Raw genomic sequence first — 14,106 nt, 5'->3', positions numbered from 1 at the left:
GTTATTAGTTTTATCTAATATATGACAGAATGTAGGTTAAAACATCAGTTAATAAATTGAATCTCAAAAAGAGTGAACCAAATGCTGAATCTTGCTGGGCGGCATACATTTTATGACATTACATGATAAAATGATGTGATATTCTTCATTTCATGTTTAACTTTTCTAGTAGTTTTAAAAGATTTTTTGAAAGAATATTCAAATGCTTCATTCATTTTCTTGAGACACTTCTTTGATATTGAAACCATTCTCTTATGCGACGCCCACCCAGTTGTCATTCTTGTCAATTTTCTTCCACAGTGAGTGGGTCTAACTCTTGTTAGATCTTCATCTGTCTGTGCTTTGTATATGATTGGGGGAAGTTTCAGAGCCTCCTGTCATCCTTCTTCTTTGCCAAGATTATGCCTTTTCTCTGCAGTCTGAGTTTTTCTGGTATTGACATTCAACATTTAGTTGACAAGATGAATGAGGTAGACTCTGGTATTAAGCAGGGAGCCCTGACAGTGGGGTCAGATAGTGACTAGTTTCCTATTATAGTGATTTTTTGCCTCTTCATAGCTGCAAAGAATCAGTAATGAACCCTTACATAACATATTGAGAACTTAATATAAAAAGATTTAACCTTTCAAATAATCCAGACGTGGTTTAGCAATATTATTTTCATTGCATCTTTTTCAGAGGTGGGGCTTTGTTCTATTGTTGCAGTGTTTCATAAACCATTTCATAAATTGTATTTGAAGACACACTGGAAATTAGAAAAGGAGCCATAAAATAAATTCACACACTCCTGACTGTCTTTTCTGGGTGTTGTCATTTTCTGAAAGCATACTTTGGCACCTAACTAGTGTCCAGCTATGGAAATTCATCATATTCCAAATTAAATTAAATACATTAAGTTCTGTAATGGCACTTTGAATTTGCTAGTCTTTCATGTATGCTGACTATATAATTCACACCTGATTATACCTCAAATTGTAGAATCAAAATTTATTCAGCTTCTTAGCAAATTAGATTCAGAATTGTCACCATTTTCTGGCTGGATCTTGACCACGAGACACCCACAGTGAGAAGGGGAGCCATTGGTGAGGAGTGTTGCCAACATGGATTGCCTCTGGGTCCTGGATTTAGTGACTGAAGTCATGGTTTGCTCCATCCATTTCAGACTGATCTTTTCACCCTATGAGAAGGTGATACTGAAATGGTGTACTTTGTAAGTGACAAAGAAAATCCCTAAAGCATCATTGAAATCTGAAACCACGACATGAAATGAACTATATAGTTAATGATAAACAAATAATCATACACACACAGCTATCTCTAATAGTGTTAATTCATGCCAGCTCTCATTTTGTTGATACTCTGCTACTACAGTGATCATGCTGCATTCAATTCTATGCTTTCATATGTATTTCTTCCACTAGTATCGGGAACAGGGGTCATGTCCCAAGACTTTGCACCTGCTGGGACCAAGGTGAAGGAGGAGGGATAACATAGGTTTCCACAGACTGGACTAGAAAGAGAAGCTTTTGGAAGGAGAGGCACTGGATGAGTAGATTCCCACCTATGGTGCAGTTATTAGTGGATGGTTACTTCTCCTCTTGAACTGCCACTCAGCCTTCCTTTCCTGATTTAATAAAAGTGGTCAGGATTAGAACCATCCATGGAACTTCCTTGCTGGGTCTTTGCTGTATTTAGTTCTCTATATATAATTCATCACAGGTGTGATTTCACATGATCAATGTTGCTTCTTAAAGGGAAATGCATGTTAAAAAGGATAAATCATCTAGATGAAAAAAGTCCATTATTTTGGTTATTTATTTATTAAGGGAATGTTGAGACAGCATAACTCTGAATCATATGGGTAAACACATTATTTAAAAATACTTGCTTTGGGGCACCTGGGGGGCTCAGTGGGTTAAAGCCTCTGTCTTCGGCTCAGGTCATGGTCTCAGGGTCCTGGGATCCAGCCCCACATGGGGTTCTGCTCAGCAGGGAGCTTGCTTCCCCTCTCTCTCTCTGCTTGCCTCTCTGCCAGATTGTGATCTCTCTCTGTGTGTCAAATAAATAAGTAAAATCTTTTTAAAAAATCTGTATTTAATTGTGTATATATACCACATCTTCTTTATCCACAATGGAATACTATGCAGCCATCAAAAGAAATGAAATCTTGCCATTTGCAAGAACATGGATGGAACTAGAGCATATCATGCTTAGCGAAATAAGTCAAGCAGAGAAAGGCAACTATCATATGATCTCCCTGCTATGAGGAAGTGGTGATGCAACATGGGGGCTTAAGTGGGTAGGAGAAGAATCAATGAAACAAGATGGGATTGGGAGGGAGACAAACCATAAGTGACTCTTAATCTCACAAAACAAATTGAGGGTTGCTGGGGGGAGGGGCGTTGGGAGAAGGGGGGTGGGGTTATGGACATTGGGGAGGGTATGTGCTTTGGTGAGTGCTGTGAAGTGTGTAAACCTGATAATACATAGACCTGTACTCCTGGGGATAAAAATATATGTTTATAAAAAATAAAAAAAAATTTTAAAAATCTGTATTTAATATGTACATATACATATTACATTATGGGTAATACCTTTAGAATAGTTCAAAATAAATGATTTATACAAGCCCTCTTACTTTTTAAAAATAATCCTTTTATACCTTGCCTCTCAAATGTTGGTTTATGACTCTATGATATATCAGTGTACTTTTAAAATAGCTTATTTTCACGGACAATATTTTTTTCACAAACACATGAAATTCCATCTTTGTAAAAGTATTTCTATAGGTTTGTTTGTTTGTTTTCCCATAGTGAAATAATCTGCTGCCTTCAACATCTACTTGGTGACCCATGAAAAACTGTACAAAACTGGTCTAACCAAACATCTTTCCCTTTCTTTTATCTTCCTTGCACCTGTCCTCCCTCCATCTTTCTTTCTTTCCTTCCTTCCTTCCTCCCTTCCTCCTTTACTCCCTCCCTCCAGTTTCCCTCCCTCCCATCTCCCTCTGTCCCTCTTGCTTCCTAAAACTTTACAAACAGAGAAACCAACCTGCTAGAGATTTATACCAGGAAAAAATGTTTAACACATTGTTTGACATGTTATAAAATGTTAAAATCCTGACTTCAGTATTCATATAGAGAAAAGTGTTTATCATAAATGATTGTTCAATGACTAAATATGGAATTGCCAAAGAACATATTTCTAGATTTAAAAATTAGCATCAATTTTCAAAATGAAGATAAAACACTAACTAGGTTATGTAACATTATTTAGGTGTAAGTGAATACTCACCGGTGATGAAATATACCATAGGTGACCATGGGGTATATTTGCGACCATGGTAACATGATCAGTGCCTATCTGCCCTGGGACTAGGAAGCAGTCAGGACTACCTCAGGCAGAGACCTGTGCTCACCTCTATCTCCCTGTCAGCAGGGTTGCCATCTGATGCACTTGAGCACCTGGATTCAGGTACCCAAAACCTCCAAGGTAATTTTACTTAGAGTGTTCCAGATGCATCAGCATTTACTGAAATGACCTGGGACCTACCACAGCTTTACTCAGTTTCAATCTCCAAAGGTAGGACCAGGGAACCTGAGAATTTCAAGAAGCATATCAGGTGTGTCTCCCAAACACTAAACTTTGAGAACCATGCCCTAGAGGCTTTGTTCTCTTCCGATGATCTGCCTGGCTTGTTTTACTGCTTCCACATTTTTTATATTCTAGATCACTTGCCTGACGTTGTCATTTTGATAGACTTTAGCGCTCCTGACCCTTAACTAGTAATCTGATGTTCATAATCATACTTTATTTCAATTTCTTCTGTGAATTTTATAGCTTGACTTCTTTATTTCTGACCCCAGAAAACTCTCCTGGGATTTCTAGGTAAATGAAAAAAAAAAATGCATGTAATTTCAAAATATCATAAATTTCATTTACTTTAAAGATAAAGTTGTGAGGTTTTTGTTTTGTTTTCTTTTGTTTTAGCTACAGAGAAAGGTAGATTTATCATGTAAGCAAGGAGAAAATAACCACAACATTATTTAAAAAGAGACGCTTATTAAGTGTCTACTTGTACATGGGATGGAATTGAAGTGAGAGGCATATCATGACTATACAGAAGACTGTATATACACTTGGTCAAATTTTTAATATTTCTAACATTGTACGTCTCTGTAGTTAAAAGATTCTTAGTGATTTCTAGTTGCCATTGTCCTATTAATAATGCACAGATTCAAACATGGTAAATCAAAGACACAATGGTTCTTCTTTACCATTTACGGCTTTACACAGGGTATAAAGAGAAATGCTATAGGCCATTCATTTAGAAGGAGTTTTTTAGACAAATGTGTATGTTCAACTCAGATTCCTTTAAGTGAGTAAGCAATCCTCTGGGAATTATTTAATGGACATTTCCTGTGATAATAGTAGATTACTATTATCTAATACTATTACTATTCTACTCTGGTACAAGATGGTAAATGTACCTACTCTACTGATTCTTAAAGCTTGATGTTAAATATGAAAGAAATATCTTTACAGTGATAGAAATGTCTCAGTAGGATTTAGTAAAATATAATGAGTGATGTTATGTTTATATTGTGAGATATACTTTAAAACATAAAAAGATTGTTGGGCTTGATGTCATTACCCGACAAAATTTCATTAATAGATTATTAAACAGATGCTTTGGGCTGTTTTTGAAAAGAAGTGTTTTACCTCACAGGTCAATTAATATTCAGATTTTTTATCAGGAGCTAGGAGCTAATGGGAACTTATGGTAATGACTTAAACATAATTTAGTTTTTAATATTTTTTAAAAATTTTATTTATTTGAAAGAGAGAGAGAGCACAAGTGGAGGGACAGGGAGAGGGAGAGGCAGACTCCCTGCTAGGCAGGGAGCCTGACACAGGGCTCCATTCCAGGACCTTGGGATCATGACCTGAGCTGAAAACAGACAGTTAGCTAACTGAGCCACCAGGTGCCCCCAAATATAATGTATTTGTATATTAGTAGGGGGTTTAGGGTTTGCTATGATACCAATCTAGATTAAATCAAAAGTCGAACTATTTAAGCATACAATAGAGGGAAAATGATCTAGAGGCGTTGTTGACTAATGGAGCACCTTGAATTAGTTGGAAGATGGAATTGCCATAGATGTGTTAATACAATCTTATAGAATCAAGATATATATTGTAGGGGTCTGGAGAAATACTGATATCACTACATGATTTATTCGCCAACTTGCATCTGAGTAGTAGTGCTCACTTCTAGAGATGTTTCATATTGAGGGAGACCCTCACAAACTGGAGAAGGTTCAGAAGAGATCTTCAGGGATCTTGCAAATCTTTCCATAGTTTGGCTATTGTGGACATTACTGCTATAGACATTTGGGTGCATGTACCCCTTCAGATTACTACACTTGTATCGTTAGGGTACATACCCAGTAGTGAGAGTGCTGGGTCATAGGGTAGCTCTATTTTCAACTTTTTGAGGAACCTCTATACTATTTTCCAGAGTGGCTGCACCAGCTTGCATTCCCACCGACAGTGTAGGAGGGTTCCCCTTTCTTCGCATCCTCTCCAACATCTATTGTTTCCTGACTTGTTAATTTTAGCCATTCTCATTGGTATGGGGTGGTATCTTATTGTGGTTTTGATTTGTATGTCCTGATGCTGAGTGATGTTGAGTACTTTTTCATGTGTTTGGTGGCCATTTGGATGTCTTCTTTTCAGAAATGTCTGTTCATGTCTTCTGCCCATTTCTTGATTGGATTATTTGTTCTTTGGGTGTTGAGTTTGGTAAGTTCTTTATAGATTATAGGTACTAGTCCTTTATCAGATATGTCATTTGCAGATATCTTCTCCCATTCTGCCAGTTGTCTTTTGGTTTTGTTGACTGTTTCCCTTGCTGTGCAAAAGCTTTTGATCTTGATGAAATCCCAAGAGTTCATTTTTGCCCTCGCTTGCCTTGCCTTTGATGATGTTTCTAGGAAGAAGTTGTTGCAGCTGAGGTTGAAGAGGTTTTGCTGCCTGTGTTCTTCTCAAGGATTTTGATGGATTTCCGTCTCACATTGAGGTATTCCATCCGTTTTTAGTCTATTTATGTGTGTGGTGTAAAGAAATGGTCCAGCTTCATTCCTCTGCATGTAGCTGTCCAATTTCCCCAACACCATTTGTTGAAGAGACCATCATTTTTCCATTGGACATTCTTTCCTGCCTTATCAAAGATTAGTTGACCATAGAGTTGAGGATCCATTTCTGGGATTTCTGTTCTGTTCCATTGACCTATGTGTCTGTTTTTGAGCCCATCCCATACTGTCTTGATGATTATAGGTTTGTAATAGAGCTTGAAGTCCGGAATTGTGATTCTGCCAACTTTAGTTTTCTTTTCAACATTCTTCTGGCTATTTGGGGTCTTTTCTGGTTCCATATAAATTTTAAGATTACTTATTCAATTTCTTTGAAAAAAATTGATGGTATTTTGATAGAGATTGCATTAAATGTATAGATTGCTTTGGGTAGCATAGACATATTCACAATATTTGTTTTTCCAATCTATGAGCATGAAACACTTTTCCATTTCTTTGTGTCTTCCTCAATGTCTTTCATGAATACATTATAGTTTTCTGAGTACAGATTCCTTGCCTCTTTGGTTAGGTTTATTCCTAGGTGTCTTATGGTTTTGGGTGCAATTGTAAATGGGATTGACTGTTTAATTTCTCTTTCTTCTGTCCTGTTGTTGGTGTATAGAAATGCCGCTGATTTCTGTGCACTGATTTTATATCCTGACACTTTACTGAATTCCTGTATGAGTTCTAGCAGTTTTGGAGTGGAGTCTTTTGGGTTTTCCACATAAAGTATCATATCTGCAAAGAGGGAGAGTTTGACTTCTTCATTGCCAATTTGGATGCCTTTAATTTCTTTTCCTTGTCTGATTATTGAGGCTAATACTTCTGGTATTGTGTTGAATAGCAGTGGTGATAGTGGACATCCCTGCTGTGTTCTTGACCTTAGGGAAAATGTTCTTAGTTTTTCCCCTGTGAGAATGGACATTTGCTGTGAGTTTTTTACAGATGGCTTTGATGACTTTGAGGTATGTACCCTCTATCCCTACACTGTGAAGAGTTTTGATCAAGAGAGGATGCTGTACTTTGTCAAATGCTTTTTGAGCATCTATTAAGAATATCATATGGTTCTTGTTCTTTCTTTTATTAATGTACTGTATCACATTGATTGATTTGCAGATGTTGAACCAACCTTGCAGCCGAAGAATAAATCCCACTTGATCGTGGTGAATAATCTTTTTAATGTACTATTAGATCCTATTGGCTAGTATTTTGGCGAGATTATCTGCATCCATGTTCATCAAGGATATTGGTCATAATTCTTTTTGATACGGTCTCTGTCTGGTTTTGGGAATGCTGGTCTCATAAAATGAGTTTGAAAGTTTTTCTTTCATTTCCAATTTTTGGAACAGTTTCAGGAGAATAGGTGTTAATCCTTTAAATGCTTGGTAGAATTCCCCAGGAAGACATCTGGCCCTGGGCTCTTGTTTGTTGGGAGATTTTTTTTTTTTTTTTTAAAGACTGTTTCAGTCTCCTTACTGGTTATGGGTCTGCTCAAGTTTTCTGTTTCTTCCTGGTTTAATTTTGGTAGTTTATATGTCTCTAGGAATGCATCCATTTCTTCCAGATTGTCAAATTTGCTGGTGTGTAGTTGCTCATAATATGTTATTTATAATTGTTTGTATTTCTTTGGTGTTGGTTGTGATCTCTCCTCTTTCATTCATGTTTTTTATTTATTTGGTTCTTTCTCTTTTCTTTTCGATAAGTGTGGCCAGGAGTTTATCAATCTTATTAGTTCTTTCAAAGAACCAGCTCCCAGTTTTGTTGATTTGTTCTGCTGTTTTTTTTGGTTTCTATTTCATTTATTTCTCCTCTGAGTCTTTATGATTTCTCTTCTGATATTTATGATTTCTCTTCTCCTGCTGGGTTTAGGCTTTCTTTGCTATTCTTTCTCCAGCTCCTTTAGGTGTAGGTTAAGTTGTGTACTTGAGACCTTTCTTTTTTTCTTGAGAAGGTTTATCTTGCTATATACTTTCCTATCAGGACTCTCTTTGTTGTTTCCAAAAATTTAGAATAGTTGTGTTTTCATTGTCATTTTTTTTCCATGAATTTTTTTTAATTCTTTAATTTTCTGGTTGACCCATTCATTCTTTAGCAGTATGCTCTTTAGCCTCTATGTATTTGGGTTTTTTACAACTTTCCTTTTATGGTTGGGTTCTAGTTTCAAAGCATTGCAGCCTGAAAATATGTGGGGAATGATCCCAATCTTTTGGTACCAGTTGAGACTTGATTTGTGATCCAGAATGTGATCTATTCTGGAGAATGTTCCATGTGCACTAGAGGAATATGCGTAATCTGTTATTCTGGGATAGAATGTTCTAAATTTATCTGAGATGTCTATCTGGTCCAATGTGTCATTTAAAGCCTTCATTTCCTTCTTGATTTCTTCCTTAGAGGATCTGTCCATTTCAGTGAGGGGGTTGTTAAAGTTTCCTACTATTATTATTAGTATTATTATTGATGCGCTTCTTTGATTTTGTTATTAATTGGTTTATATAATTAGCTGATACCATGTTAGGGGCATAGATATTTAAAATTGTTAGATCTTGTTGGACAAAGCTTGTAAGCATGGTATAGTTTCCTTTCTCATCTCTTACTATAGTCTTTGGCTTAAAATTTAAATTATCTGATGTAAGGATTGCTACACCAGCTTTCTTTTGATGTTTATTAACGTGGTAACTTGCTTTCCACCCCCTGACTTTAAATCTGGAGTCTTTCGGTCTCAAATGAGTTTCTTGCAGACAGCATATCAATGGGTCTTTTCTTTCTTCTTCTTCTTTTTTTAATCCATCTGACACTCTGTGTCTTTTGACTGGGGCATTTAGCCTACTTACATTCAGAGTTACTATTGAAAGCTATACAGTTAGTGCCCTTCTAGTGCCTGTAAGGTGACGGTTACTGTATATTGTCTTTGTTCCTTTTTGGTCTGTTACTTTTAGGCTTTGTCTTTGATTAGAGGACCACTTTCAATATTTTCTATAGGGCTGGTTTGGTGTTTGCAAATTCTTTTCGTCTTTGTCCTGGAAGTTTTTTATCTCTCCTATTTTCAATGACAGCCAAGCTGGATGTAGTATTCTTGGTTGCATATTTTTCTCATTACAGTGCTCTGATTATATCATGCCAGTACTTTTGGCCTGCCTGATCTCTGTAGACAGGTCTGCTTCCAATCTAATATTTTTACTGTTGTAGGTTACAGACCTCTTGTCCTGGGCTGCTTTCAGGGTTTTCTCTTTGTCACTAGGAATTGTAAGTTTTACTATTCAATGATAGGGTGTGGACCTATTTTTATTGATTTTTAAATTTTTTAAAATTTATTTTTATTTTTTTATAAACATAAAATATATTTTTATCCCCAGGGGTACAGGTCTGTGAATTGCCAGGTTTACACGCTTCACAGCACTCACCATACACATACCCTCCCCAATGTCCATAACCTCCCCCCCATTTTTATTGATTTTGAGGGGGGTTCTCTAAGCCTCCTGGATTTTTATGCTTGTTCCCTTTGCCCAATTGGGGAAATTCTCTGCTATAATTTTTTCCAAAATACCTTCTACCTCTCTCTTTCTTTCTTCTTCTGGGATCCCAATTATCCTAATATTATTTCATCTTATGGTATCATTTATTTATCAAATTCTGCCCTCATGGTTCAGTAGTAGTTTGTCTTTTTCTCAGCTTCTTTTTCTCCATCATTTGGTCTTCTAAATCACTAATTCTTTCTTCTGCCTCATTTATCCTAGAAGTAAGAGCCTCCATTTTTTTTATTACACCTCATCAATACCTTGTTTGATTTCAACTTAGTTAGATTTTCATTCCTGAATTTCTCCAGAAAGGGATTTTATTTCTCCAGAAAGGGATTCTCTAGGGTCTTTCATGCTTTTTTCAAGCCAAGTTAGCACCTTGATAGTCATCATTCTGAACTGTAGTTCTGAGATATTACTGTTGTTTGTATTGGTTAGGTCTCTAGGCATCCGTACTGCCTCTTGTTCTTTTTTTTTTTTTTTTTGTGGTGAGTTTTTCCACCTTGTCATTTTATACAGATAAAAAAGATGAATGATTGAACAAAATACTACAAGGGTGGCAATGATTCCAGAAAATTATATATTAACCAAGTCAGAAGAGACCCCAAACTGGGAGGAAAACAAAGGAGGAAAAAAGGAAAAAAGAAAAAAAATTATCTTAGACTGGAGAATAGAACAGACAAAATAAGGGTAAACATGATGAAGGGATGGAATATGACTGTAAAGCAAAAAATTAAAAAATATTCTAAAAAAGGAAACAATAATTTCTTTGAAAAAGGAGAAAAAAAAAAGGGGGAAAGAATGTGATTAGTCTGGAGACTAGAACAAAGACATGTGCTAGATTTAGGGTATATTCTGGCCTATTAGAAGAATCTGTGTCCCAGAATTTAAAAAAAAAATAAACCTGTATGTATACAAAAAATAAAGTTAAATACAATGAAGGGATAGAATATGACTATCACAATGAAAATTTAAAAAGAATTTAAAAAGGTATTGATAAGATAAAATAGTTTAAAAAAACGTTAAAATAAGATGGAGGAGAAATTTTTACAAATAGAATGAGAAAAAAATGTAAAAAATTAACTTTCAAAGACTAAAGAATCATGGGAAAAAGTAATGAATTCTATGTGTTGCTTTCCCCTAGCTCTGGAGTTCTGCAGTTCTCATTGAGAGGAAACTTGTTCTTGGCTAGATGTTCTTGCTAATATACTGGGGAAGGGGTCTGTTGCAGTGATTCTCAAATGTCTTTGCCTGAGGTGGAACTGAACCACCCTTGCCAGGGGCCAGGCTAAGTAATCTGCTTGTGTTTGCTTTCAGGAACTTTTGTTCCCTGAACACTTTCTGTATAACTTTGGAGGACCAAAATGAAGATGGTGGCTTCTCAATATCTGGCCTTGGAGGAGCTGAGAGCTTGGGGGCCCTACTGCTCAGTGCACCCTCAAAGAAAAGCAGTTAATCCCTCTGTCTCCCAGGTCTCTGGCTGCAATCCAAGCTCACTCATCCTGTGACTGAGTTTTTCTATCTCTGGAGAATGGCCCCATTTGGAGTCTCCAAACCCAGCTGATTCTGGCACTGTGCTCCTGTGGAGCTCCTCTTGGAGAAGGAAGGGCGTTTCTCCCCTGATCTGCCCTTTGTGGGGTTCCTGCTGGGAGAGTAGTGGCCCAACTATGCCTCGGATTATGGTTTAAGGTAATCCTGAGCTTAGTTCTCCCCCCTTGGCTCTGTCTCTGCAGCCAGCTTCCCTGCTCTATACCTGGAAGGCTTGCCACACTCAGACACCCCTGGACTTTTTTTTGACTCCGTGGGTCCTGAGACCATACTATCCCGAAGAGTGATACCCCTTACCCCCTTAGCCTCTACAATGACATCCCACAGTGGAGTAGACTTCTAAAAGTTCCTTTTTGTGCTCAGCTGCTCCCTCTCTCGCTGGAAGCTGGCCCTTCCCCCCAGTTTGTCTTCCCATATGTCACCTTGGATTCACTTCTCTGCACGTTCTACCTTCTGGAAAGTGGTCTATTTTCTCTTCTTAGAATTACTGGTCTTCTTCTCTTTGATCTCCTGTTGAGTTTGTAGGTATTCAGAATGGTTTGATAACTATCTAGCTGAACTCCTGATGATATATTTTTTTAAATGAATTAAAATTATTTATGGTCAGAACACTTGAAGATAAATCTCAGGAATACAAATACAGGAGGAAAAAAATGAGTGTGGAATGCATTCTGTATCATCCAGTAATGTTTGCTACAGTGAGTCCGTTCTCAAGGCACATTCCTAGGGTTTTACTGCTTATGATGGAAACCTTTATGAGTGGATTCTGATTTTGAGAAATGACGCGTGGAATTATGCTGGTTTGTAAAATGAGTGTAATCCAAATCTTCAGCATCTGTCATGATAGGTGGTGGTGGCCGTGCTGGCCTGTCATTCTTAGAACGGTGAGGGTCATCACTCTCTTTTGACTTTGAGTGTGCCGATTTAGTTGTTTTTGGCTTCTAATCAGGGTTGTGCTTCCTTTTGTCCAAAGATGATTTCTCCCGCTCCTTGGCCTTCTTATAAGCTTTCTTTTCTTCAGCCATGAGAAGTCTAGCTATTTCCTCATCCTGGGATACTTGAACTGCTCTCATGTCCACCTGGGTAGCCAAAATTTCTTCTTCTTGCAGTTTTCTGGCAATTTCAGCATCATACCATTCCTAATCTCTGTGGGCCACTCGTGAGGGAGTAGAGAGAGCTTCTTTCATCCCTCTTGGCTTCATTCCTCCATTTTCGTAATAATAACTATCTCCATACACCTCCCCCATCTTGCTCCTCTCTTGTAGGTCCCATTTAATTAGATAACAACTTAGCTTCTTTGTTTTACTTTTTTGGGCTACCATGAGAAATAACCGAAGGTGAAGTATTTTGTATGTTTAGTAAAATTGTTATCAATAAAACCACTTCCATAACATTGTATAGGTCGTTGTGCAAGAATCAATGTGATGTTTCCTTATTTCCATTTTTAATAGTATTCTATTGTAATTTTTTTCTGAGGTAGGGATAGTACTTAAGTAAGAGTCATTGCCACTGAAATTGGGATTTATATTTGAATTTGATGACAGTTTTTACTTCACTATCACATGAGGAAGGATATGTAATTGTATAAATTTTTGATAGATCTCTAGTTATATGTCCACCTTTATGATGAAAGATGAAAAAAGGGAAATGTCTTAAATCTAAAATATTTTGTAATGGATGGTCCCCAGAGGAAAGGTGAGTCGGGGGAAGGGTGAGGGGGATTAAGAATACACTTCTCATGATGAGCACTGAATAAGGCATGGACTTGCTGAGTCACTATATTATACACTTGAAACTAGTATGACACTATATGTTAACTCTCCTGGAATTAAAATTATTTTTTAAATTTAAGTTAAATATAAAAACAAAAAATAAAATATGGGTGTAGGGTTGCCTGGGTGTCTCACTCAATTAAGCACCTGCCTTTGGCTCAGGTCATGACCCCAGGGTCCTGGGATTGAGCCTGCTTCTCCCTCTGCCTGTTGCTCCCCCTGTTTGTGCTCTCTCTGTCTCTCTCTCTCTCTCTGACAAATAAATAAAATCTTTAAAATAATAAAGTTAGTAAAAAGTAAAAAAATAAATAAAATGTGTTTGTAATGCAGATACTCAGCACAATCACATTCTCTTCACTTCCCATTTGGGAAATTTCTTACTGACATGTATGAGTTATCACTTTAATTTAAATTTTTATAATCAGGGAAACTGTATCAGTGATTACTGTGGAAATATGAAATTTACAATTAGTTGTCTGATTTTTAAATATCAAAAACAAAAACAAAAGCATTGAGTTGAAAAAGAATTAGAAATTTATCCCTAGATTTAAAGAGACCAGAATATTGAAAAGAGAGCATGTTATCAGCTATCTACTAAAAATTTTTTTTTCTTTGCTTCTTGTTTTGTCCAACTTAGTGCATTACTTGTGATAGTTTAAGTTGTAGAAACAAATGCACTGCCACTTTTATAATGGCTCAAAGGAGAAACTTTTGATCAGCTCACACAATAATCCAATGGTTGTGCTCTGCTTCATTGGGCAGCTTTCCTCTGTTCATGATTCAGGCTCTTTCCATCTGTGGCTCCTCTCAGTGGTTAGTTTTTGTGTTAAGACTTAGTTTTGTCACTAGTCATCTGACCTTAGTATATACTCAGTGAAGGCTTCTTTAAGGAACAAGTGTGCCTATGCTAAATTTTAACTTGGGTTAAAGCTCTATGGAAGGTTGCTCTCTTTAAATAGCTTATTTTTTTCTTTTGTTTCTTCTTTTTTCTTCTATCCATCCAAGGAGTGGATAAATAGGTTGAGACCTGTTAAAAATTTAGAGAATTTAATGTACTTTGTGATATATCCATGGAACTCTTTTCCCATACCAGGGAAAGAGAGGAGGGGGAGAGGAGTGCTAGACACATGAATTTTA

General features: G+C 36.8%; 1 protein-coding gene and 1 pseudogene across 1 annotated transcript in view; one reads left to right on the top strand and one right to left on the bottom strand.

The window, feature by feature from the left end:
* LOC131827844 (phosphatidylinositol 3,4,5-trisphosphate-dependent Rac exchanger 2 protein-like) overlaps positions 1–14,106 on the top strand; it is a 50,520-nt gene that overhangs the window by 29,211 nt on the left and 7,203 nt on the right. The window lies entirely within an intron of this gene.
* LOC131827843 (coiled-coil domain-containing protein 50-like) lies at positions 11,786–12,444 on the bottom strand (annotated as a pseudogene).

Source organism: Mustela lutreola, chromosome 3, assembly GCF_030435805.1.
Source record: "Mustela lutreola isolate mMusLut2 chromosome 3, mMusLut2.pri, whole genome shotgun sequence".
NCBI classification, from domain to species: domain Eukaryota; kingdom Metazoa; phylum Chordata; class Mammalia; order Carnivora; family Mustelidae; genus Mustela; species Mustela lutreola.
The sequence above is the reverse complement of the archived record's forward strand: the minus strand, read 5'-3'. Positions and strand labels throughout refer to the sequence as shown.